Source organism: Atractosteus spatula, unplaced genomic scaffold (genome assembly GCF_055471065.1).
Source record: "Atractosteus spatula isolate fAtrSpa1 unplaced genomic scaffold, fAtrSpa1.hap1 Scaffold_56, whole genome shotgun sequence".
In the NCBI taxonomy this organism is placed as follows: domain Eukaryota; kingdom Metazoa; phylum Chordata; class Actinopteri; order Semionotiformes; family Lepisosteidae; genus Atractosteus; species Atractosteus spatula.
In genome coordinates this window covers 105,601-131,651 of record NW_028296886.1, presented here as the reverse complement: position 1 = coordinate 131,651, position 26,051 = coordinate 105,601, and the positions used below count along the sequence as shown (strand labels likewise).

The following is a 26,051-nucleotide window of genomic DNA, read 5'->3' as shown; positions in this document are numbered from 1 at the left end:
CACCCCCCAGCAATGTTTGCCCTTGGGGCAAGCCGTGGGTACTTGTTCTATCGAGATCAGCCCCCTTTCTGTAAGAAATGTCTGGAAATCGGTCACCTGGAGAAAGACTGTCGCACGTCGCGGTGCACAAGGTGTGGGGAGGAGGGCCACACGAAAAGGATTTGTAGGAAAAAAGTCTGTTCTTTGTGTGGGGAGGATGACCATATGTACAGGAATTGTCTGAGGAGGGACCTGACTTATGTAGCGGCAACGAAGGGGTGTGGTGAGGATTTTGTAGAAGTGGAGGAGGATGAGGTTCTAAATGAAGAGGAATCTGGCTGGGAACTGGGACGTGCAGAGGCCCGGAAAATTAGACGGAAAAACCGCAGAAGGGGTGTGGTAGTCCAGGAGGTGGCAGGAGGCGGAGGCAGAGGACAGTCTGGGGGTACGGAGAGAGCGGAGAAGGATACACCTCAGGGTGAACAGGCAGCAGGACAGCCGGAGGAACAGCATGAGGTTCAGTCTGGGATGCAGGTGGAGGACCAACCGGAGGAGGCGCCAGTGGATCCTGGCAGTACGGAGCAGGGTGACGTAGAAGTGGGGAATCAGGAGGTAGATGATGTGGTGCCGAGGGGTTCCAATGCCCCCCCTAAGAGGCAGAGGGTAGAAAGTGACGAACGGGCAATGTTGGAAGGGAGTAAACCCAAAAAGAAAGAAAGGGCTCCGTTGACGGAGGGAGGGGGCGGCAGCGAAGTGGAGGAGACAGGCCTTTCAGAAGATCCAGGGCCTGTCTTAGAAGGCCAGGAGATTTCAGAAGGGTCAGAAGGGTCGGAAGGAACACTGCCGCCTGGGCAGCAGGTGGCACTGTCACAACCATATGGCATCTGTTCAGTACTGGTGAGTGGTGAAACTGACGCGAGCCCCAGCACTTCCTGCATTTCGCCTACCCCAGGACGGGCTGCCGAGGTTGGAATGGAGCAAGAAGACGCAGGCCGGGCCGTGATGCGCGGGCTGGAGGAGGATGGTATGTTTCCACCTTATTTCTGGAATATAGAACCTGTGTCACCTGTGACTGGAGAGGTTATGGACAGTGAAAACTTTGGAGGTCCATCATGACCCTCACATTTGCTACCATGAATGTCAGGGGCTTAAAGAGTAGAGAAAAGCGACACGCGGTTTTTGAAGAATTAGCCGAAAGGAATTTTGACTTTTGTGTCCTCCAGGAGGTGCACTTGGCGGGAAGTAAGGACGCTGAGGTGTTTCAGCAGGAATGGAAGAAGGGTCGGTCTTGGTGGAGCGCAGGTGGAGTCCACTCCTCTGGGATAGGCATTCTCTGCGGTTCCCCTTTGTTTGTGCCGCATGAAGTCCGATCTGTAGTTCCAGGCAGACTCTTTTTAGTTGATGGTCGATGGGGGGATATCCCATTGAGAATAGTGGGTGTGTATGTGCCGGCTGACAGGAGAATGCAGGAGGACTTTTTTAAGGACCTGGAGCCAGTGCTCTACACAAATAGAAGTGTGGTGTTGGGGGGTGATTTTAACATTGATATGGAGGGAGCTCAGGGTGGTGGGACGAGTGCACTGGTGAAAATTATTAAAGATTTTAAATTAAAAGATGGGCTTGTTGGTTTAAAGCATCACACGTGGGAAAATAGTCGTGGAGTCACAAGACGACTGGATTATATCTTTCATAATTTGGAGTTGGAGATCCTGAGCAGAAAGGTGGTGCCGACGTGGTTTTCAGACCACTTTTGGGTATCTGTGTCCTTTAAAGTTAAAGAACGACGCTTCAGACATGGATATTGGAAGCTAAATAGGTCTGTACTGGAGGACAGAGAATACCAGGTGCGAATCGGCCGCCTGTTGGGACACCTTTCTCAGATGCGTGGGAAGTTCCGGACAGCTGTAGAATGGTGGGAGCACAGTAAACAGGTAATATCTACGGTGTCAATTGACTATTGTGTTTCTAGACGGCAAGCTGAGCGGGAAGAACTGTCTAGATTCCAAAAGTGTCTGGAGTTCATGTATGAGGAGGCCAACTGTGGAGGAGATTTCGATCTGCGACAGGCTAACAGGATAAGGGCATGTTTGCGCACTCAATGGCTGCAACGTGCCAAGGATTTTCTATTCAGATTAAGGGGTATCCAGATGGAGAAGGACGAGCAGTGCTCCTCACAGTTTTTCAGCCTGGTCAGGACGCAACAGGAGAAAGTCTGCATCGAAAGGTTAGTGAAGAAGGATGGGAGGGTGGTGGAGGACATAACAGATATGCTTGGTTGTGCTACTGAGTATTATGAAGATCTTTTTGCAGAAAAGGCGGTGGACAAGGAAGTGCGGAGCAGGCTGATGGCCCAGGTACGTTTCCGACGCGGCGAAACTAATGGCTTGGATGGCCCGATTACAGCCAAGGAAATCAAGACTGCCATGCTAGGCCTAAAGAAGGGGACAGTCCCAGGGGTGGACGGCCTACCTGTTGAATTTTATAGGGTTTTTTGGAAGCATTTGGAACCCATTTTGTGTACAGTTTTTACAGAGATCCTCGAACTTGGCGAGATGAGTCCCTCGATGAAGACGGGTTTGCTAACGCTGATCTACAAGAAAAAGGGGGATAAGGCCGACCTGGACAATTGGAGGCCCCTGCAGTTGTTGTGTACAGACTACAAGATCCTCGCCAGGGTTCTGGGTATGAGGCTCAGGGACATCATGGCCCGTTTGGTGAAGGAAGAGCAGACATGTGCTGTGGCTGGCAGGAGGCTGGCCTGGAATCTGCAACTTATAAGGGACATCACGGAATGGGCCAGGGACAGGAGGCTGCCGTTGATGATGGTGAACCTGGACCAGAACAAGGCGTTTGACAGGGTCCACCACGCTGCCTTGTGGGAGATCCTAGCCAGAATGGGCGTCAGTGTGCGTTTTATAGAATGGATCCGGACCCTGTACAGGAACGTGGAAACACGAGTCAACATCAATGGATGGGTAGGTAGAGCCATCCCAGTGGCGTGCGGCGTACGGCAAGGGTGCCCTTTGTCCCCCTTGCTTTATGTTCTCTATGTAGAGCCTTTTTTGGATCAGATCCGGGAGGATCCTCGGGTGGAGGGTGTTGTGGTGCCTGGAAGCAAGGGCAGGCAGGTCAAGGTAATCGCCTATGCTGATGATGTTACTTTGTTTCTGAGCTCAGAGGTCAGTTTGCAGCATGTGCTCAATATAGTTCAAGAGCATGAAGACGGACTGGGGACCAAGCTGAACCGGAGCAAGAGCTCCATAAAGTACTGGGGCACTTGGCAGACCAAGGAAGATGCGTTTGGGGGTCTGACGGTGGTGAGGGACCCGATCAAGATCCTGGGCATCCTGTTTCACCCAGAAGACGCGGTCCGTCTCAACTGGGAGGAAAGGATGAGAAAGGTGAAGCAAAAGCTGGGTTTGTGGCAGCACAGATCTTTGTCCTTTCTCGGGAAGGTGGTGGTTTTAAAGATTGACGTCCTGCCGTTACTACTCCATTTAGCGGTGGTCTACCCCATGCCGGCAAGAATGAGGAAGGATTTGGTGCGGTCTGTCTTTGTTTTTGTATGGGGACAGAAGTACGAGTACGTAAAACGTACTGACATGTACAGGCCGATAGAAGAAGGGGGTAGAGGGGTTTTGGACTTGCCCCTGAAGTTGGACTGTGTCTTTGTTGCCAGTCTCTGTGTGGCATTGCAAGGAGACCCGATGCATGTCTGTTTTTTCTTTGTGCGTCTGTGGTTTTCGCATACCATGAGACACTTGGTGCAGTGGACGAATTCTACGCCCAAAGCTGAGAAGTTGCCGTGGCACTACAGACACGCTGCGCACTGGATCAAAGTACACCTGGCGGTGAAGGTGGGACTTACTTCTTTGGACCACAGGCTAATGTACCGTCTTCTGAGAACAGACAGCAGTGCCGCAGTAGTGGGAGTGCCTCGCGAGGTCTGGGTGCGCACACAGCCGGAGCATCTGGACAATAGGTTACGTGACTTGAACTGGCTGTGCGTGTGGAATAGACTGGCTGTACGAGAGATTTTGTACAAACACGGCTTGACTAAGCAGAAGAGTTGCCCCCGTGATCAGTGCCACAAGGAGGAGACAGTGAAACACGTGTTTTGGGAGTGTGACTTTGCGCAACGGGTGTGGGGGGAGTCTGCACGGTGGATGCCTTCATTTTTCACTTCGGAATGTTTGACTTATTCAATGGTGTTAAGGGGTGTGGTGGGTGTTAGGAAATGGAATGAGAGATTTCTGGTGTGGCTGTTGATTAGTTTAGTCAAAGCGTATGTATGGCAGGACAGGAATGAGTTGGTGAAGCATGGTGTGCATGGATCTGTGGGTGCTGTGGTGTGGAGGGTGAGGAATAACATAGGGAACAGAGTGAAATGGGATGTGCGAAAGTGGGGATTTGCTGCGGCGAAAGAGCGGTGGAAGGATCTGTATGTGTTAGGGAACTGAGTTAGGTGTAGGGCTGTGAGAGTGTGGCGTGATTGAGTTTTGTGTATCGTTTTGTTTTTATATAAAATATAAAAAAAAAAATCTGTTCTTATCAGTTTAATATCTGATACGTCCCCCATCGGGGGACCACATATTAAACGGATTTTTGGAACAGGGAGCTGGATCAGGAGCTTGCTCCGTCCTCTCCACGCATCGGCCCGGTATTGCAGCGCCTCCGGGAACGGTGCACTACCTTCTCTCAGCGGTGAAAAGACAGACGTAGCTAGCAAGCAAGCGAGGTGGACCGGAGCTCCTTCCTCTCCGGTCTCGTCTCTCGTCCATCCGTGTGTCTCTGTGCCTCTGTGTCTCTCTCTCCCCCTCCCCGTTCCCGTGCTCCCTCGGTGCGCTTTCCCGCGCCTCGACTCTCTCGGCCAGCAGGCCGGCCCCCTTTTCGGCTCCCGTGCGTTTTCCCTCCAAAAAACTTAGTTTTTTCCTCCTTTTCCCTGGGAGGCAGGCGTGGCTTGTGTGTGTGTGTGTGTGTGTGTGTGTGTGTGTGTGTGTGTCCCCGTCCTTGCAGGCGGGCCCCTTTCGACAGCCGGGCGTTTTCCCTCCAAAAAACTTAGTATATACACCTTTTCTTTCTTTTTTTTCCGCAGGCAGGCAGGCAGGCAGGCAGGCGTGTGTGTGTGCGCGCGCGTCCCCGTCCCTCCCGAGAGAGAGAGCTGCCCCTTGCCTCTGCCCGCAGGTGCTGGCGGTCCGCTTTCGCTTGCAGCTGGTTGGGCACAGCTGCTGCCGGTGGGAGGGGCCTAAGCTAAGGAGGCCGGGCGGCTGGCGCCCCCCGCGGCTGCGGTCGTTGTCGGGCCGTTGACAGAAGATCAAAGAGCAGGGCCCCCGCCCGGGACTGGCAGGAAGGCAGGCAGGCAAGAGAGAGGGGGAGCAGAGTCCGGCGGCAGGCCTCTGGCTGCAGGGAGGCCGGCAGCTGCGCGGGTCCCGGGCTCCAGAGGAGAGTCGGCCTGCGCCACTGTGCGCCAGCGGAACGCCCGCGCGTCGGTCCGCGCCTTTGGGGGTATCGCTTCTCGGCCTTTTGGCTAAGATCAAGTGTGTGGCCTGTCCGCAGCTTGCATCTTGGCCAGAAGAAAGAGGAAGAGACGGATCGCTTTTTTTCGAGGAGACTCGAAGCTTTTTTTGCGTGGCGGTTTTTTTTCCGGCCATTTTTTTGAGACGATGGAAGGAGGAGCCTTTTCGAGAGAAGGGAGAGTGCGGCATGCCGTTCGGTTTGTGCAGCGAGACGACGGGGAGAAGACGGATTTTGTTTCGAGGGACAAGTTCGAGGACGAGGTGATCGGCGCTGCCTTGCGCTTGGAGCCCGAGGACGTTTTCTGCCTGCAAGACTTCCCGGGTAAGCGATGTTTTGACCTTTCGCTCATCTCGGAGGATCTTGTCAGGAATGTTTGGGCAGTGGTGAACAGAAGGAGAGAGGAAAAGCCCTTTGTCGACTACTATGTGGAGCCTTTGTTTGCCAGGGAGCTAAGAACTTTGACAGTGACAATGTTTAACCCCTATGTGCCAGAAGAGGACATAGTTTGTTTCTTGAAGCGCTTCGTGGACATTCAGGGCATAGGGGTGAAGCTCATAGACAGGAAGAATTATTGGACAGGGCGGAGGCGTTACAGAGTGCGCTTCAGAGCAGATGGGTCGTCTCCGGACGGCCTTTTGCACCCGCCGGCGTCGTTTGAGATAGGCTCCAACAGGGGGTACTTATTTTATTATGGACAGCCCTCGGTCTGCAGGAGATGCAGAAAGGAGGGACACCACGTAGTGGATTGCAGGGAGCGAATTTGCAGACGATGTGAGGGGGTTGGCCACTTATCTTCCGAATGCAAGGAGGAAAGAAGATGTAATTTGTGCGGCGGTGCAGGGCATGTGTTTAAAGACTGTGCGTTGCGGAAGAGGACTTTTTCTGAAGTCGTTAGTGGTGCTGCAGGTGTGAGACCAGGTGCTGCGAATGAGGAGGAGAGACGAAGGAAGGTGGATGAAGTTTCGGAAGGTGCGGGCCGTGTCAGTGGTGAGGAGGCTGAAAATAGGGAGCCTGGTAAAGAGGGAAGCCGAAGGTTTTTAAAAGACGGAGGCTTCTTAATGGAAGGCCAGGAAGGAGAGGAGACCGGAGAAGTGGTGGGAGAAGCAGAGGCAGGGGCGGAGTCAAATTTGCATATGCAAATCGAGCCAGCAGATGGAAATTTTTCGGAGACTGACGGCTTTTCAGAGGTTTCAGAGACGCCAGGACTAGACCTTTTGAAGGCGGCAGTGATAGAAGTCGGACAGGAGGTGCACTGTGCCCCGGGCGTGAGTTGGGATGAGAGGATGGAGGAAGGGGGAGAAGAAGGGCCGTCAGTGTCGAAGAAATCCATAAAGAGGAAGGCGCAAGGGTCGGATGCTCTAGTGGCCAAGAAAGCTGATAGAGGTGCTGAGGATCTGACACTGAGTGAAACATCTGTCTCAGAGGCCCTGGTGGCAGCTTACACACCTGAGGAGGGTGAAGTCCGTGATGAGGGGCCTGTCCTGCCCCAATCCGGAGAATGCTCAGTGTCATCCGATGTTTCTTGCATACCTGGGACGGATGAGGGCGTCCAGGCTGAGCAGAAGCTGGGGAGCGAGGAAGGCCTTTGGCTGGACTCGGACCTCCCCAGGGACTTCATTGACCTCTGCAAATGGCATGAGAAGAACAGAGAGGTCAATTGGCCAGCCGGGTTTGAAGAGCAGGATCTGCAGAAGAAAGGAATTAAGTACAAGTGTGAGTGCGTTGGCAAAGAAGTGAGGCGCATTCAAGTATATGGTAGAAACCACTCAGAGATAATCGCGAAAAAATATCTTTTCTCTGATCTTGTGAAGCAGTGGAGGAACAGTGCTGGGAAGGCAAAGGAAGCCTTTGCTGCGGGGGTTTATAGGAAGGATGGCCGGTATGTGAAAAAGTTGGATGCCTCGTCTTTTTTTTTAAAGAAGTGTGAATGGCAGAACGGGACTGTGAGGTTCCCGAGCAGGGCGGGTGGGCTTAAAAACATACCCAAAAGATTTCCGGGAGTGAAGCTCGAGAACGATGGATCGGCTAGGAGAATCACAAGATTGGCTGTGAGTGGCTGTCAGGAAGCGGATGTGCGGGACGCTTATATAGCGGCGATGGCTATCATCGATAGGTGGGAAGAAAAACTGTGAAGTGACTATTCATGGCCATTAAGGTTCTCACTTTAAATACCAGGGGACTGAGGAACAAAGTGAAAAGGACTGCAGTTTTCCAGTCTTTGAGGCCTTTTAATTTTGATGTCTGTCTTTTACAGGAGGTTCATTTGAAGGATCATAAGGATGTGGTGGGTTTTGCGTGTGAGTGGGATAGAGGGGATTCTAGGTGGAGTGTGGGCGGGGTTCACTCGTCGGGTGTGGGTGTGTTGATTGGGAATCGGGATGTTTTAGTCGAAGGGAGTGCTGTAGTGGTGCCGGGCAGAGCTTTGAGTGTTGATTTGAGTGTTGGTGAGTGTCGTTTTAGAGTCGTGTGTGTCTATGCTCCGGCTGTAGGGTCCATGAGGGCAGATTTTTTTAAAGAGCTGTTCCCTTTGTGCGCCACAAATAGGCTTCTGGTCGTCGGTGGTGATTTTAATGTCGACCTCGTTAACAAGGAAGAGGCGGGGGCAAAGCAGCTGCGCACACTGCTGACGCGTTTCAATTTAGTTGATAGTGCAGTGCGTTTTCAAGGAAAAGGGGTGGTGCCTACCTGGAGGAACGCGTCAGGTGTGGCAAAACGTCTTGATTATGTTTTTGTATCTAGGGAGGTGGCAGTTGGAGGAATCACCACTCGCCCGGCCTGGCTTTCGGATCACGATATTGTAGAAGTGGATTTGAGCCTGGCAGGCGGGATGTATGGGAAGGGTGTGTGGAGAATGAATGTTGCGGTTTTGGGAGAGAGAGAGTATGTGGATCGTATGAGTCTGAATTTGAACAGGTGGTGGGCAGGAAGGCAGCAGCGTGTCTCTGTGTTGGACTGGTGGGAGCAGACTAAGAAGAAAGTTAAAAGTGAAACGAGGTTCTATTGTCTGGAACGTCAGAAAAAAGTGAGGAAAGAGGGGAGGCTGCTCCAGGAAGGGCTGAATAAGCTTTATGCTCTTCTTAATGATGGGGTGTCAGTGGACATGACTGAGGTGGCAGCTTCTAAGAGGCAGTTAAGGGCGTATCACGAGGAGAGGGCAAAGAGTTTCATTTTTAAGACCCGGGTAGACTCATCCCTGCAGCAAGGGACCTGCGTCTCTTATCTTTTCAGACAGGTGAGAAAGCAGCAGGCTAAAAGACGGCTGGATGGGGTTCGAGTGGGTGAGAACACGATAGTAGCAGGCATAGACGGTATGTTGGAGGCGGTGTTTGATTATTATCAGTGTCTCTTTTCTGGAAAAGAGATGGGAAGGGAGATAGATCTCACCTCCCTGGATTGTATTGTTTCACGGCTGCCGGAGGAGAGTAGGGCCCTCTTAGAAAGCCCTTTCACATTAGAGGAGCTTAGGTTGGCCTTAGCTGACACAAAAGATGGGAAAGTGCCTGGAATTGATGGTCTGCCATCAGAATTTTATAGGACTTTCTGGGGTATATTGGGGCCGATCTTGCTCGAGGTAATGAGGGAGGTTTTTTGCATGGGCGTCCTGGGAAGATCGATGAGTGAAGGGGTTTTGACTCTGTTGTATAAAAAAGGCCAACCGACAGAGCTTGCGAATTGGAGGCCTTTAACAATGCTCTGCTCGGACTATAAACTATTTGCAAAGGTGTTAGTTAATAGGATGAAAGGAGTGTTGGACAAAGTGATTGGGAAAGATCAGACGTGTGGGGTCCAGGGGAGGAAAATTACCTGGTCATTGCAGCTGGTTAGGGACACAATAGCGTGGTCCGAGCAGAGAAACATCCCCCTTGCACTGGTGAGCCTTGATTTGGAGAAGGCCTTTGATAGAGTGTCGCATCAGTTTTTGTGGGCTGTGATGGAAAGGATGGGTTTCGGCGTGCTTTTTATTGGGTGGCTAAAGACCTTGTATAAGCAAGTAGGGAGTAGGGTGGTGGTGAATGGATTCCTGGGGAAACTGGTAGAACAGAAGGTGGGCGTGAGACAAGGATGCCCGTTGTCGCCGCTATTATTTGTGCTGTACTTGGAACCCTTTGTGAGGATGGTTAACGCGAGCCCGCGTGTGGAAGGCATAATGTTGCCTGGGAGTGGCGGGGGGCGAGTGAAGATGACTTTGTACGCTGATGACATCACTTTGATGGTAGGGTCGAAGGAAAGTTTGCAGGAGGCTCTGGGGATTTTTGATAGCTTTGCCCGGATGTCTGGAGCAAAGTTAAATAGACAGAAAAGCGAAATAAAATATTTCGGGTGTTGGAGGGGCGAAAAAGGGAGTCCCTGCGACCTGGAGTGCTGCAGAGGTCCTCTGAAGGTTTTGGGGGTTTCTTTTCATGACCAAAGTACTGTTCATAGCAGCTGGCAAGAGGCTTTGGAGGTGGTCAGGAAAAGACTACTCCGATGGGGCGACAGGAGGCTTACTTACATCGAGAAGGTGATTGTATTAAAAACAGATGTGTTGCCTGCCCTCACGTATTTAGCACATGTGTACCCCATGCCGGCTAGGTATAATCGGTATCTGGTCAGAGAAGTTTTTCGTTTTGTGTGGAACAAAAAATATGAATATGTGAGACGGATTGATATGTATAGACCCATAGAAGCGGGGGGCAGATCAGTACCAAACATGCCGATTAAGCTGAACTGTCTGTTTGTGTCTGGTTTGTGTGCTGCTTTGAAACAGCCTGTGTCACATGATTACCAGTATTTTGTGAGATTTTGGTTATCGAACAGCATGCGCAGACTCGCCAGCTGGAAGAACGACGTCCCTCACGGAGAAGATCTGCCCTGGCATTACAGGCATGCAGTGTCCTGGACGAGAAAGCATCTGGAGTCGGTGGATGAGTCGGAGCTGCTGGACCACAGGGCACTGTATTGCGCTATAATAGAAAGAGCAGAAGCCAGGGTTGTGGGGGGCGTCGCAAACGAGATCTGGGGAAGGGTGCAGCCTAAGGGTTTGCGTCTGGACTGTCTGGACCTTAATTGGTTAACGGTATGGAAGAGGCTTCCTGTAAGAACTGTGTTATATAAGCATAAGTTGACCAAACAGGTCGGGTGCCCCCGAACCGGATGTCATTGTGCGGAGAGTATCGAGCATGTTTTTTGGTCGTGTAATTTTGCTCAAAAAGTGTGGGGGAAGAGCAGCGCTCTTTTGGGAGCCATAGATGGCACTTTTGCAGTGAACCTCGCAACAGTAATGTTTGGTGTGAGGAGGGGGGGAAGAACGAAAGGTGTGTGTTTTTTGTTGTGGTTATTAATGAGTTTTGTGAAAATTGAACTGTGGGCCGCAAGAAATTTGCTGGTGAAGAAGGGAGTGACATGTGATGTGGGGGGGGTGTGGAGCAAGGTCCTCTGGGATGTTAGATGTATGGTGGCTGCAGATAAAAGGAAGTGGAGTTTCCACGCTGTTAAGGAAAAGTGGAAGGTATTGGCCGATGCCTGACTACTGCTGTTTTGTTATTTCATGATTTGATAGGCTTCTCGCGGGGTTTTGTTTTTGTTATTTGTGTTTCTGTATGTTTGATTTTGCTGTTTGACAAGGTTTCTGTGAACTCTTTTGAAGATGGACTATTAGCCTTGTCAGGTTTCATCTTTGGGCTTCCCGGGAGGACTTGGTCAGCCACAGAAGGGGCGACACGGTAGAAGGCATCGCCTGGAAGGTGTGGCAGGACAGCGCAAGACCCATCCAATGGGTCGTTCAGAGGAGGGGTTCCGCAGCGGCGAAAGACCATCGGGAGGGGTTGTTTTTCATTGGGGTGTTTTTTGGTGTGCAGTTTCTGTATTGAAGGTTTTTTGTGTTTGTATTTTTTGTCTTTTCTGAGGATGCGGGAGTAATTTGAGGATTGGGGAGGGACTGGTTTTTGCATAAGGGGCGGGATTATGATAATGAATGGTTTCTGTTAGTTTGACATGTTTTGTGACTTTTTGGTTTTGGATTTTGTTTTTCGGATGTCCATGTGTTTTTTGGTTTGTTGTATTTTGTATTTTTGTAATAAAAAACAAAAAAAAAAATCTGTTCTTATCAGTTTAATATCTGATACGTCCCCCATCGGGGGACCACATATTAAACGGATTTTTGGAACAGGGAGCTGGATCAGGAGCTTGCTCCGTCCTCTCCACGCATCGGCCCGGTATTGCAGCGCCTCCGGGAACGGTGCACTACCTTCTCTCAGCGGTGAAAAGACAGACGTAGCTAGCAAGCAAGCGAGGTGGACCGGAGCTCCTTCCTCTCCGGTCTCGTCTCTCGTCCATCCGTGTGTCTCTGTGCCTCTGTGTCTCTCTCTCCCCCTCCCCGTTCCCGTGCTCCCTCGGTGCGCTTTCCCGCGCCTCGACTCTCTCGGCCAGCAGGCCGGCCCCCTTTTCGGCTCCCGTGCGTTTTCCCTCCAAAAAACTTAGTTTTTTCCTCCTTTTCCCTGGGAGGCAGGCGTGGCTTGTGTGTGTGTGTGTGTGTGTGTGTGTGTGTGTGTGTGTGTCCCCGTCCTTGCAGGCGGGCCCCTTTCGACAGCCGGGCGTTTTCCCTCCAAAAAACTTAGTATATACACCTTTTCTTTCTTTTTTTTCCGCAGGCAGGCAGGCAGGCAGGCAGGCGTGTGTGTGTGCGCGCGCGTCCCCGTCCCTCCCGAGAGAGAGAGCTGCCCCTTGCCTCTGCCCGCAGGTGCTGGCGGTCCGCTTTCGCTTGCAGCTGGTTGGGCACAGCTGCTGCCGGTGGGAGGGGCCTAAGCTAAGGAGGCCGGGCGGCTGGCGCCCCCCGCGGCTGCGGTCGTTGTCGGGCCGTTGACAGAAGATCAAAGAGCAGGGCCCCCGCCCGGGACTGGCAGGAAGGCAGGCAGGCAAGAGAGAGGGGGAGCAGAGTCCGGCGGCAGGCCTCTGGCTGCAGGGAGGCCGGCAGCTGCGCGGGTCCCGGGCTCCAGAGGAGAGTCGGCCTGCGCCACTGTGCGCCAGCGGAACGCCCGCGCGTCGGTCCGCGCCTTTGGGGGTATCGCTTCTCGGCCTTTTGGCTAAGATCAAGTGTAGTATCTGTTCTTATCAGTTTAATATCTGATACGTCCCCCATCGGGGGACCACATATTAAACGGATTTTTGGAACAGGGAGCTGGATCAGGAGCTTGCTCCGTCCTCTCCACGCATCGGCCCGGTATTGCAGCGCCTCCGGGAACGGTGCACTACCTTCTCTCAGCGGTGAAAAGACAGACGTAGCTAGCAAGCAAGCGAGGTGGACCGGAGCTCCTTCCTCTCCGGTCTCGTCTCTCGTCCATCCGTGTGTCTCTGTGCCTCTGTGTCTCTCTCTCCCCCTCCCCGTTCCCGTGCTCCCTCGGTGCGCTTTCCCGCGCCTCGACTCTCTCGGCCAGCAGGCCGGCCCCCTTTTCGGCTCCCGTGCGTTTTCCCTCCAAAAAACTTAGTTTTTTCCTCCTTTTCCCTGGGAGGCAGGCGTGGCTTGTGTGTGTGTGTGTGTGTGTGTGTGTGTGTGTGTGTGTGTCCCCGTCCTTGCAGGCGGGCCCCTTTCGACAGCCGGGCGTTTTCCCTCCAAAAAACTTAGTATATACACCTTTTCTTTCTTTTTTTTCCGCAGGCAGGCAGGCAGGCAGGCAGGCGTGTGTGTGTGCGCGCGCGTCCCCGTCCCTCCCGAGAGAGAGAGCTGCCCCTTGCCTCTGCCCGCAGGTGCTGGCGGTCCGCTTTCGCTTGCAGCTGGTTGGGCACAGCTGCTGCCGGTGGGAGGGGCCTAAGCTAAGGAGGCCGGGCGGCTGGCGCCCCCCGCGGCTGCGGTCGTTGTCGGGCCGTTGACAGAAGATCAAAGAGCAGGGCCCCCGCCCGGGACTGGCAGGAAGGCAGGCAGGCAAGAGAGAGGGGGAGCAGAGTCCGGCGGCAGGCCTCTGGCTGCAGGGAGGCCGGCAGCTGCGCGGGTCCCGGGCTCCAGAGGAGAGTCGGCCTGCGCCACTGTGCGCCAGCGGAACGCCCGCGCGTCGGTCCGCGCCTTTGGGGGTATCGCTTCTCGGCCTTTTGGCTAAGATCTGAAGATACGTGGCATGACCGCGGTCTGAGGACTTAGCTGGGAGACCGAGAGAGCAGCGGCGGAGAGGAGAGAGGAGAGCATCGGCGGCGGCGGCAGCGGCGGCGGACGATTTCTACAACCCACCAGATGGAGCGGCGGAGCGGAGAGGACGGAGGGATGGAGCCGGCTCCTGAAGGCGCTTTTGATACGGCAGGGAGGACCCTGGCCGGAGAAGACCGTGGAAGAACTGGAAAAGGACCTGCGAAGGAGGGAGGAAGAAGTTATGCAGCAGCTGCGGCTTCATCTAGAAGCTCGGCGGGAAGACCACTAGAGGGCGCTGGCAGTCGTGAAGGTCAGTTGAGACACACAATTAGGTTTGTGCAGAAGGAAGAAGCTGGAGAAAGAGTTTTGAGGGACAGAGAAATTTTTGGGGATGATATCATTCGTGGTGTCTTTGGTCTGAGTCCCACTGATGTGTATTGTTTTCAAGATTTTTTGGGGAAAAAGACCTATGACCTGTTCTTGACCAGCAGAGCGGTTTGCCAAAAAGTCTGGGAGACAGCCAAAACTAAAAAAGAGGAGAAGCCATTATGTGATTATATTGTGGAACCTTTGTTTATAAGAGAAAACAGACCTCTGATTGTCCAGATGTTTAATCCCTATGTGCCCGAAGAAGACATTGAGGTATTTCTGAAGCGTTTTGTGGACTTAACAGCCAAAGGAACCAAAATAATGGACAGAAATAGGTATTGGACAGGGAAGATTAGGTTTTTTGCCCGTTTGAGGACTGCCAGCACTCAAGAAGACGGTTTTTTGCATCCCCCTGCGATGTTTTTTATTGGAGCGAATCGTGGATACCTCAGTTACCCGGGACAACCACTGACATGCAGGAGGTGTGGAGGTGAGGGACATTTCGCAGCTAATTGCAGGGAGCTGATGTGCAAACGCTGCGGGAAAACGGGACATCTGGGAGCAGACTGCAAGGCGACAAAGACATGCAACCTGTGCGGGGAGAATGGCCATTTGTATAAGGACTGCCCTCTGAGCCATATCTCGGTAAGCAGGGAGGCAGCAGGGGGCGTGTCTGGGGTTGCTGGGCCTTCTTTGTCCCTTTCTGTTTCAGGTACAGAGAAGGGAGAGGAGGCGACTGGAGTGTCAGAAGAAACAGAGGAGGATACAGGGAGAGAAGCAGCAGACGGGGGGAGGCAGAAATCGGTGGAAGATCGGGAGCTAGAGAGCAGAAGTCCCACCCCGGATCCAGAGGTAGACGCGGAAGATGGTTCAGCAACAGTAGAGGACATTGCTGCTCGGACGGCCAAAAACCTTGAGGCCATGCAGGACATAATGAGCAACATTGAGCAAACCATAGGGGTCAGAGAAGAGGTGGAACGAACTGGTGGAACTGCAAAAAGGAAATTAGAAATGGGAGGAAGTAGCGAGGAGGTCTCAACCCCTGAGGTGGTTGCTGACACGGCTCCTCAGACAAGTATGGAACCTGAAAAACAGACAGAAAGTTTTTTGGGCCACAGTAAACGACCCTGTGGCTTAGTTGGACTGATAGTGGCTGCGACAGAGGACTTTCTGTCTGAGCAGAAAATAAATGAGGAGGGGCAGATTGATTTTACATCTGTCCCAAATTTGGTTAAATTAGTACAAGAGGGCGTGGTCTTTGAAGTAGAGGGCAAAAACCTAATTAGGATCACAAGTAGGGAACAGAAGTCCGCTATGGCTGCGCAGCAGGTTCTGGTGGACCTAATTAAGGATAGGGAGGCCCAAAAGGCTGGGGATTTAGCTAGGAAAGACCGCCAGCGGAGGTATGAGGAGTTACGCCGGAAGGTGTGGCAGACAGGAAGCCTCTGGAGGCTTGATATCGAGACCACCAGTGCTTTCCTTAAGCAAACTACATGGTACAGGGAGGGGGTGAGATACCCGAAAGGGTTTGAGAAAATTAAGGACATCCTCAGGCAGTTCAGCAGTGTTAAGATCACTTTTGATCATAGTGGAAGGGAAGTGCTGGGGATGAGCCTTGAAGGTAAAAAGAAGGAGGACGTGATTAGATGCGGATCAGAATTACAGGCATATATCAAAGAGGGTGAGGGGAGAGCCCAAAAAGCCTGGACTTAACCCTTTTTTTCAATGAGCAGCATCTTGACAATTAATGTGCGAGGGCTGCGTGATAGGGCTAAGAGAGTGGCTGTTTTTGAATATATCAGAGATTTGAAACCGACTGTGTGTTTTTTACAGGAGGTACATATCAAGGATGAAAGAGATAAGGAGACGCTGTCCGCCTTGTGGGACCGTGGCCCCTCAAGGTGGAGCATTGGAAAGGTAAACTCTACCGGGGTAGGGATCCTGTTCGGGAACCCTCAAACGGAATGCGGAGAGGTGAGGGTGAGTGAGCCGGGAAGGTTGTTGTGTGTGGATGCGAGGGTCAACGGGATAGACGGTAGGTTTGTGTGTGTGTATGCTCCAGCTGCAATTAGGGAAAGGAGGGATTTCTTGACTAATTTGGGTCCTTTATGTGTGACAAACAAGGCTGTAGTGATTGGCGGGGATTTTAATATTGATATTGATAATGAGAAGGATGGGGATGCCCGAAAGGTAAAGAATATTTTGAGAATGTACAGTTTGAAGGACAGTCATAAAATGAGTATCCCACCCCAAGTGGGATGTACCTGGAGCAACACGAGGGGTGTGTGCAGAAAACTAGACTATGTTTTCGTATCTAGCACAATCAAGGTGGGAACCGTTAAAGTCACTCCAGTTTGGTTCTCTGACCATTGTGTTGTGAATGTTGGGATAGTGGATTTTGGAATTAATTTTGGAAGAGGGGTCTGGAGACTAAATTGTTCGGTTCTGGAAGAAACGAAGTACATAAAGAAGATGGAAAGGTTTTTAACAAGGTTTCTGAATAAAAGACCGGACGACAGATCTCTAGTAGAGATCTGGGAAGAAGCCAAGATGGTGATAGGAAAGATCTCCAGGAAATACTGTAGGGAGAGGAGGAAGGAGGAGAAGGAGGAATTAGAGAATCTCGAGAGAGATTTGGAGAAAGCCTATAACAGTGGAAATGGTACAGCGCCCTCTAGTGAGAAAAAAGTTACAACTCTTGTCAAACAGATAAAGGAGTATTATGAGAAGAGGGCAAGAGATTTTCTGTTCAGAGCGAGGGTGGAGTTTCTAGAAAAATATGAGACATGTTCTACCTTTTTCTTTAACAAGATTCGAAAGAGGCAGGAGAAGAGAGTATTACAAGCTGTCTCTGACTCTGGTGGTGGACAGATTACAGACCAAGAGGGAATGCTGCGAGAAGTATCTAGTTTTTATGGGAACCTTTTTTCAGAAAAGGTAAGTGAAAGGGAAGCAGCGGGAGCGATACTTCAGAACTTGCAGACAACCCTGTCAGAAGAACAGAAAGCTGATTTGGAAAAACCTTTTGAACTGCTTGAGCTGGAAGAGGCGATGAAGTCTCTGAAAAGGGGGAAGGTGCCGGGGGTCGATGGAATTCCAGTAGAGTTCTATGGCACTTTCTGGAGAATTTTAGGTCCTTTTCTTTTGGAACTAATAAAAGAGATTTTTAGCAAGGAACGTATGGGTAAGTCCATGAGGGAAGGCATTTTAACCCTGATTTTTAAGAAAGGAGACCGTACGTCCTTGAAAAACTGGAGGCCCCTAACGCTTTTATGCGCTGATTATAAGATAATGGCAAAAGCGCTTGTCTATCGTGTAGCTCAGGTGATGCCGAGCATAATAGGCAAGGACCAGACTAGTGGAGTGAAAGGGAGGTCGGGAAAATGGACCCTGCAGTTATTAAGGGATGCTGTATCATGGGCTGAACAGAGGAAGGTTCCTCTATTATTAGCCAACTTAGATCTGGAGAAGGCTTTTGACAGGGTCTCGCACAAATTCTTATGGCTGGTTTTGGAGAACTTAGGTTTTGGACCAACGGTGATCAGCTGGATCAGAACCCTATACAACGACGTGGGGAGCAGAGCGGCAGTGAATGGTTGGATAGGAGATTTTATCAACCAGAAAGCCGGAGTGAGGCAAGGTTGCCCTCTCTCGCCTTTGTTATTTGCGATCTACATAGAGCCTTTCGCATGTGCAATTAGAAGAGAGGACAAAATAGATGGCTTGATCTTGCCTGGGAGCGGAGGCGAAAGAGTTAAATTAACCATGTATGCAGATGATGTAACTTTATTAGCAGGCACAACATCTAGTTTGACCTTCGCTTTGGATGTTTTTAAAGTCTTTGCGAGAGCATCGGGCGCCTGTCTAAATGCAGAGAAAAGTACGGTGAAGGCTTTTGGTTCTAGCGAGATATCACAGCAGTGGGCCAGTGGTTTTAGATTATGTACAGGACCCATCAAGATCTTGGGTCTTGACTTTTTACGGAGGGGATCGGGGCAATGCAACTGGGCCTCTAGAATCAAGGAAGTCAGAAGGAAGCTGGGATTATGGAGCAAGTTAAAGCTGACCCTAGTTGGGAAGGTTTTAATCTTGAAAGTCGACATTTTACCGCTTTTAGTGTATTTGGTATACGTGTACCCACTGCCGGCAAGGTACAGACGCCTTTTAGTTGGTGAGGTGTTTCGTTTTATATGGGGAGGGAAATACGAATACATTAAAAGAGTGGATATGGTTCGACAAATAGAACAGGGTGGCAGAGAAGTCCCTGACTTTCCAATGAAGTTGGACTGTATCTATGTGTCTAACCTGTGTGTTGCTTTGAACTCACCTGTGAATCATGCTTATCAGTATTTTGTGAGATTTTGGCTGGCGCAGCATATGAGAATGGTGGTGACATGGTCGAACGCTGTGCCGCACGGGGGAGACCTCCCCTGGTATTATAAACATGCAACAGGGTGGATGAGGAAATATTGGGACAAGGGGGACGCCTCGATATTACTGAAACACAGATGTCTATACCAGCAAATAATAGAGACAACCAAGGTTCCGGCAGAGCGGAGAGGAAAAGAAGCTGTGTGGTCCCGAATCCAGCCACGGGGTTTGGACCATAAGTTTATTGATCTTAATTGGAGAATTGTGTGGGGAAGATTGCCGGTTAGAGAAGTGCTCTATAAGCACAAATTGACAAAGTCTGCAACATGTCCAAGAGAGGGATGTAAGAGCCCTGAGACAATTAAACATGCTTTAATGGAGTGTGGTTTTGCACAAAAAGTTTGGAAGAAATGTAACCGCTTCTTCAGGCTGTTGGACGAATCTTTTAGTATCTCAATGGCAGTAGTGCTGTATGGAATAAAGGGGGGGGGCAAAGTGGGCAGCGTCAACTTTTTACTATGGTTGATAATAAGTATGATTAAAGCAGAGATGTGGACGGCTCGGGACATTCTGATTAAAAAGGGGAAAGTAATAACGGTGCACAGCGTCTATCAGAAAGTACTACATGAAATAAAATGCCGAATAAAAAGAGATACACAGAGGTGGGGATATCACGCTGCCCGGGAGAGGTGGAAGGGTTTAGTTTTGTTGTAAGAATATGTATGTAATTTTGTGTTGAACCCTGTTTTTCTGTTTCAATGATGTACGATGGTAATGTTTAATGTCTTGGACTCTGTTTATGTATTTTTGATGTAAGTTTTATACTTTTGTAATAAAAAAAAAAAAAAAAAAATCTGTTCTTATCAGTTTAATATCTGATACGTCCCCCATCGGGGGACCACATATTAAACGGATTTTTGGAACAGGGAGCTGGATCAGGAGCTTGCTCCGTCCTCTCCACGCATCGGCCCGGTATTGCAGCGCCTCCGGGAACGGTGCACTACCTTCTCTCAGCGGTGAAAAGACAGACGTAGCTAGCAAGCAAGCGAGGTGGACCGGAGCTCCTTCCTCTCCGGTCTCGTCTCTCGTCCATCCGTGTGTCTCTGTGCCTCTGTGTCTCTCTCTCCCCCTCCCCGTTCCCGTGCTCCCTCGGTGCGCTTTCCCGCGCCTCGACTCTCTCGGCCAGCAGGCCGGCCCCCTTTTCGGCTCCCGTGCGTTTTCCCTCCAAAAAACTTAGTTTTTTCCTCCTTTTCCCTGGGAGGCAGGCGTGGCTTGTGTGTGTGTGTGTGTGTGTGTGTGTGTGTGTGTGTGTGTCCCCGTCCTTGCAGGCGGGCCCCTTTCGACAGCCGGGCGTTTTCCCTCCAAAAAACTTAGTATATACACCTTTTCTTTCTTTTTTTTCCGCAGGCAGGCAGGCAGGCAGGCAGGCGTGTGTGTGTGCGCGCGCGTCCCCGTCCCTCCCGAGAGAGAGAGCTGCCCCTTGCCTCTGCCCGCAGGTGCTGGCGGTCCGCTTTCGCTTGCAGCTGGTTGGGCACAGCTGCTGCCGGTGGGAGGGGCCTAAGCTAAGGAGGCCGGGCGGCTGGCGCCCCCCGCGGCTGCGGTCGTTGTCGGGCCGTTGACAGAAGATCAAAGAGCAGGGCCCCCGCCCGGGACTGGCAGGAAGGCAGGCAGGCAAGAGAGAGGGGGAGCAGAGTCCGGCGGCAGGCCTCTGGCTGCAGGGAGGCCGGCAGCTGCGCGGGTCCCGGGCTCCAGAGGAGAGTCGGCCTGCGCCACTGTGCGCCAGCGGAACGCCCGCGCGTCGGTCCGCGCCTTTGGGGGTATCGCTTCTCGGCCTTTTGGCTAAGATCTGAAGATACGTGGCATGACCGCGGTCTGAGGACTTAGCTGGGAGACCGAGAGAGCAGCGGCGGAGAGGAGAGAGGAGAGCATCGGCGGCGGCGGCAGCGGCGGCGGACGATTTCTACAACCCACCAGATGGAGCGGCGGAGCGGAGAGGACGGAGGGATGGAGCCGGCTCCTGAAGGCGCTTTTGATACGGCAGGGAGGACCCTGGCCGGAGAAGACCGTGGAAGAACTGGAAAAGGACCTGCGAAGGAGGGAGGAAGAAGTTATGCAGCAGCTGCGGCTTCATCTAGAAGCTCGGCGGGAAGACCACTAGAGGGCGCTGGCAGTCGTGAAGGCCAGTTGAGACACACAATTAGGTTTGTGCAGAAGGAAGAAGCTGGAGAAAGAGTTTTGAGGGACAGAGAAATTTTTGGGGATGATATCATTCGTGGTGTCTTTGGTCTGAGTCCCACTGATGTGTATTGTTTTCAAGATTTTTTGGGGAAAAAGACCTATGACCTGTTCTTGACCAGCAGAGCGGTTTGCCAAAAAGTCTGGGAGACAGCCAAAACTAAAAAAGAGGAGAAGCCATTATGTGATTATATTGTGGAACCTTTGTTTATAAGAGAAAACAGACCTCTGATTGTCCAGATGTTTAATCCCTATGTGCCCGAAGAAGACATTGAGGTATTTCTGAAGCGTTTTGTGGACTTAACAGCCAAAGGAACCAAAATAATGGACAGAAATAGGTATTGGACAGGGAAGATTAGGTTTTTTGCCCGTTTGAGGACTGCCAGCACTCAAGAAGACGGTTTTTTGCATCCCCCTGCGATGTTTTTTATTGGAGCGAATCGTGGATACCTCAGTTACCCGGGACAACCACTGACATGCAGGAGGTGTGGAGGTGAGGGACATTTCGCAGCTAATTGCAGGGAGCTGATGTGCAAACGCTGCGGGAAAACGGGACATCTGGGAGCAGACTGCAAGGCGACAAAGACATGCAACCTGTGCGGGGAGAATGGCCATTTGTATAAGGACTGCCCTCTGAGCCATATCTCGGTAAGCAGGGAGGCAGCAGGGGGCGTGTCTGGGGTTGCTGGGCCTTCTTTGTCCCTTTCTGTTTCAGGTACAGAGAAGGGAGAGGAGGCGACTGGAGTGTCAGAAGAAACAGAGGAGGATACAGGGAGAGAAGCAGCAGACGGGGGGAGGCAGAAATCGGTGGAAGATCGGGAGCTAGAGAGCAGAAGTCCCACCCCGGATCCAGAGGTAGACGCGGAAGATGGTTCAGCAACAGTAGAGGACATTGCTGCTCGGACGGCCAAAAACCTTGAGGCCATGCAGGACATAATGAGCAACATTGAGCAAACCATAGGGGTCAGAGAAGAGGTGGAACGAACTGGTGGAACTGCAAAAAGGAAATTAGAAATGGGAGGAAGTAGCGAGGAGGTCTCAACCCCTGAGGTGGTTGCTGACACGGCTCCTCAGACAAGTATGGAACCTGAAAAACAGACAGAAAGTTTTTTGGGCCACAGTAAACGACCCTGTGGCTTAGTTGGACTGATAGTGGCTGCGACAGAGGACTTTCTGTCTGAGCAGAAAATAAATGAGGAGGGGCAGATTGATTTTACATCTGTCCCAAATTTGGTTAAATTAGTACAAGAGGGCGTGGTCTTTGAAGTAGAGGGCAAAAACCTAATTAGGATCACAAGTAGGGAACAGAAGTCCGCTATGGCTGCGCAGCAGGTTCTGGTGGACCTAATTAAGGATAGGGAGGCCCAAAAGGCTGGGGATTTAGCTAGGAAAGACCGCCAGCGGAGGTATGAGGAGTTACGCCGGAAGGTGTGGCAGACAGGAAGCCTCTGGAGGCTTGATATCGAGACCACCAGTGCTTTCCTTAAGCAAACTACATGGTACAGGGAGGGGGTGAGATACCCGAAAGGGTTTGAGAAAATTAAGGACATCCTCAGGCAGTTCAGCAGTGTTAAGATCACTTTTGATCATAGTGGAAGGGAAGTGCTGGGGATGAGCCTTGAAGGTAAAAAGAAGGAGGACGTGATTAGATGCGGATCAGAATTACAGGCATATATCAAAGAGGGTGAGGGGAGAGCCCAAAAAGCCTGGACTTAACCCTTTTTTTCAATGAGCAGCATCTTGACAATTAATGTGCGAGGGCTGCGTGATAGGGCTAAGAGAGTGGCTGTTTTTGAATATATCAGAGATTTGAAACCGACTGTGTGTTTTTTACAGGAGGTACATATCAAGGATGAAAGAGATAAGGAGACGCTGTCCGCCTTGTGGGACCGTGGCCCCTCAAGGTGGAGCATTGGAAAGGTAAACTCTACCGGGGTAGGGATCCTGTTCGGGAACCCTCAAACGGAATGCGGAGAGGTGAGGGTGAGTGAGCCGGGAAGGTTGTTGTGTGTGGATGCGAGGGTCAACGGGATAGACGGTAGGTTTGTGTGTGTGTATGCTCCAGCTGCAATTAGGGAAAGGAGGGATTTCTTGACTAATTTGGGTCCTTTATGTGTGACAAACAAGGCTGTAGTGATTGGCGGGGATTTTAATATTGATATTGATAATGAGAAGGATGGGGATGCCCGAAAGGTAAAGAATATTTTGAGAATGTACAGTTTGAAGGACAGTCATAAAATGAGTATCCCACCCCAAGTGGGATGTACCTGGAGCAACACGAGGGGTGTGTGCAGAAAACTAGACTATGTTTTCGTATCTAGCACAATCAAGGTGGGAACCGTTAAAGTCACTCCAGTTTGGTTCTCTGACCATTGTGTTGTGAATGTTGGGATAGTGGATTTTGGAATTAATTTTGGAAGAGGGGTCTGGAGATTAAATTGTTCGGTTCTGGAAGAAACGAAGTACATAAAGAAGATGGAAAGGTTTTTAACAAGGTTTCTGAATAAAAGACCGGACGACAGATCTCTAGTAGAGATCTGGGAAGAAGCCAAGATGGTGATAGGAAAGATCTCCAGGAAATACTGTAGGGAGAGGAGGAAGGAGGAGAAGGAGGAATTAGAGAATCTCGAGAGAGATTTGGAGAAAGCCTATAACAGTGGAAATGGTACAGCGCCCTCTAGTGAGAAAAAAGTTACAACTCTTGTCAAACAGATAAAGGAGTATTATGAGAAGAGGGCAAGAGATTTTCTGTTCAGAGCGAGGGTGGAGTTTCTAGAAAAATATGAGACATGTTCTACCTTTTTCTTTAACAAGATTCGAAAGAGGCAGGAGAAGAGAGTATTACAAGCTGTCTCTGACTCTGGTGGTGGACAGATTACAGATCAAGAGGGAATGCTGCGAGAAGTATCTAGTTTTTATGGGAACCTTTTTTCAGAAAAGGTAAGTGAAAGGGAAGCAGCGGGAGCGATACTTCAGAACTTGCAGACAACCCTGTCAGAAGAACAGAAAGCTGATTTGGAAAAACCTTTTGAACTGCTTGAGCTGGAAGAGGCGATGAAGTCTCTGAAAAGGGGGAAGGTGCCGGGGGTCGATGGAATTCCAGTAGAGTTCTATGGCACTTTCTGGAGAATTTTAGGCCCTTTTCTTTTGGAACTAATAAAAGAGATTTTTAGCAAGGAACGTATGGGTAAGTCCATGAGGGAAGGCATTTTAACCCTGATTTTTAAGAAAGGAGACCGTACGTCCTTGAAAAACTGGAGGCCCCTAACGCTTTTATGCGCTGATTATAAGATAATGGCAAAAGCGCTTGTCTATCGTGTAGCTCAGGTGATGCCGAGCATAATAGGCAAGGACCAGACTAGTGGAGTGAAAGGGAGGTCGGGAAAATGGACCCTGCAGTTATTAAGGGATGCTGTATCATGGGCTGAACAGAGGAAGGTTCCTCTATTATTAGCCAACTTAGATCTGGAGAAGGCTTTTGACAGGGTCTCGCACAAATTCTTATGGCTGGTTTTGGAGAACTTAGGTTTTGGACCAACGGTGATCAGCTGGATCAGAACCCTATACAACGACGTGGGGAGCAGAGCGGCAGTGAATGGTTGGATAGGAGATTTTATCAACCAGAAAGCCGGAGTGAGGCAAGGTTGCCCTCTCTCGCCTTTGTTATTTGCGATCTACATAGAGCCTTTCGCATGTGCAATTAGAAGAGAGGACAAAATAGATGGCTTGATCTTGCCTGGGAGCGGAGGCGAAAGAGTTAAATTAACCATGTATGCAGATGATGTAACTTTATTAGCAGGCACAACATCTAGTTTGACCTTCGCTTTGGATGTTTTTAAAGTCTTTGCGAGAGCATCGGGCGCCTGTCTAAATGCAGAGAAAAGTACGGTGAAGGCTTTTGGTTCTAGCGAGATATCACAGCAGTGGGCCAGTGGTTTTAGATTATGTACAGGACCCATCAAGATCTTGGGTCTTGACTTTTTACGGAGGGGATCGGGGCAATGCAACTGGGCCTCTAGAATCAAGGAAGTCAGAAGGAAGCTGGGATTATGGAGCAAGTTAAAGCTGACCCTAGTTGGGAAGGTTTTAATCTTGAAAGTCGACATTTTACCGCTTTTAGTATATTTGGTATACGTGTACCCACTGCCGGCAAGGTACAGACGCCTTTTAGTTGGTGAGGTGTTTCGTTTTATATGGGGAGGGAAATACGAATACATTAAAAGAGTGGATATGGTTCGACAAATAGAACAGGGTGGCAGAGAAGTCCCTGACTTTCCAATGAAGTTGGACTGTATCTATGTGTCTAACCTGTGTGTTGCTTTGAACTCACCTGTGAATCATGCTTATCAGTATTTTGTGAGATTTTGGCTGGCGCAGCATATGAGAATGGTGGTGACATGGTCGAACGCTGTGCCGCACGGGGGAGACCTCCCCTGGTATTATAAACATGCAACAGGGTGGATGAGGAAATATTGGGACAAGGGGGACGCCTCGATATTACTGAAACACAGATGTCTATACCAGCAAATAATAGAGACAACCAAGGTTCCGGCAGAGCGGAGAGGAAAAGAAGCTGTGTGGTCCCGAATCCAGCCACGGGGTTTGGACCATAAGTTTATTGATCTTAATTGGAGAATTGTGTGGGGAAGATTGCCGGTTAGAGAAGTGCTCTATAAGCACAAATTGACAAGGTCTGCAACATGTCCAAGAGAGGGATGTAAGAGCCCTGAGACAATTAAACATGCTTTAATGGAGTGTGGTTTTGCACAAAAAGTTTGGAAGAAATGTAATCGCTTCTTCAGGCTGTTGGACGAATCTTTTAGTATCTCAATGGCAGTAGTGCTGTATGGAATAAAGGGGGGGGGCAAAGTGGGCAGCGTCAACTTTTTACTATGGTTGATAATAAGTATGATTAAAGCAGAGATGTGGACGGCTCGGGACATTCTGATTAAAAAGGGGAAAGTAATAACGGTGCACAGCGTCTATCAGAAAGTACTACATGAAATAAAATGCCGAATAAAAAGAGATACACAGAGGTGGGGATATCACGCTGCCCGGGAGAGGTGGAAGGGTTTAGTTTTGTTGTAAGAATATGTATGTAATTTTGTGTTGAACCCTGTTTTTCTGTTTCAATGATGTACGATGGTAATGTTTAATGTCTTGGACTCTGTTTATGTATTTTTGATGTAAGTTTTATACTTTTGTAATAAAAAAAAAAAAAAAAAAAAAAAAAAATCTGTTCTTATCAGTTTAATATCTGATACGTCCCCCATCGGGGGACCACATATTAAACGGATTTTTGGAACAGGGAGCTGGATCAGGAGCTTGCTCCGTCCTCTCCACGCATCGGCCCGGTATTGCAGCGCCTCCGGGAACGGTGCACTACCTTCTCTCAGCGGTGAAAAGACAGACGTAGCTAGCAAGCAAGCGAGGTGGACCGGAGCTCCTTCCTCTCCGGTCTCGTCTCTCGTCCATCCGTGTGTCT

The 26,051-nt window shown here is 50.5% G+C and overlaps 5 non-coding genes across 5 annotated transcripts; all 5 read left to right on the top strand.

The window, feature by feature from the left end:
• The first annotated feature begins 4,484 nt into the window (after positions 1–4,484).
• LOC148806243 (U2 spliceosomal RNA) lies at positions 4,485–4,673 on the top strand. Its single transcript, XR_016089671.1, has one exon. It is a non-coding gene; the product is annotated as a U2 spliceosomal RNA (small nuclear RNA).
• Positions 4,674–11,531: 6,858 nt separating this feature from the next.
• Positions 11,532–11,724, top strand: LOC148806242 (U2 spliceosomal RNA). The gene has a single exon (XR_016089672.1). It is a non-coding gene; the product is annotated as a U2 spliceosomal RNA (small nuclear RNA).
• An 813-nt stretch (positions 11,725–12,537) lies between these two features.
• Positions 12,538–12,728, top strand: LOC148806241 (U2 spliceosomal RNA). The gene has a single exon (XR_016089659.1). It is a non-coding gene; the product is annotated as a U2 spliceosomal RNA (small nuclear RNA).
• Positions 12,729–19,152: 6,424 nt separating this feature from the next.
• Positions 19,153–19,337, top strand: LOC148806240 (U2 spliceosomal RNA). The gene has a single exon (XR_016089682.1). It is a non-coding gene; the product is annotated as a U2 spliceosomal RNA (small nuclear RNA).
• A 6,424-nt stretch (positions 19,338–25,761) lies between these two features.
• LOC148806239 (U2 spliceosomal RNA) lies at positions 25,762–25,954 on the top strand. The gene has a single exon (XR_016089688.1). It is a non-coding gene; the product is annotated as a U2 spliceosomal RNA (small nuclear RNA).
• Positions 25,955–26,051: the final 97 nt, after the last annotated feature.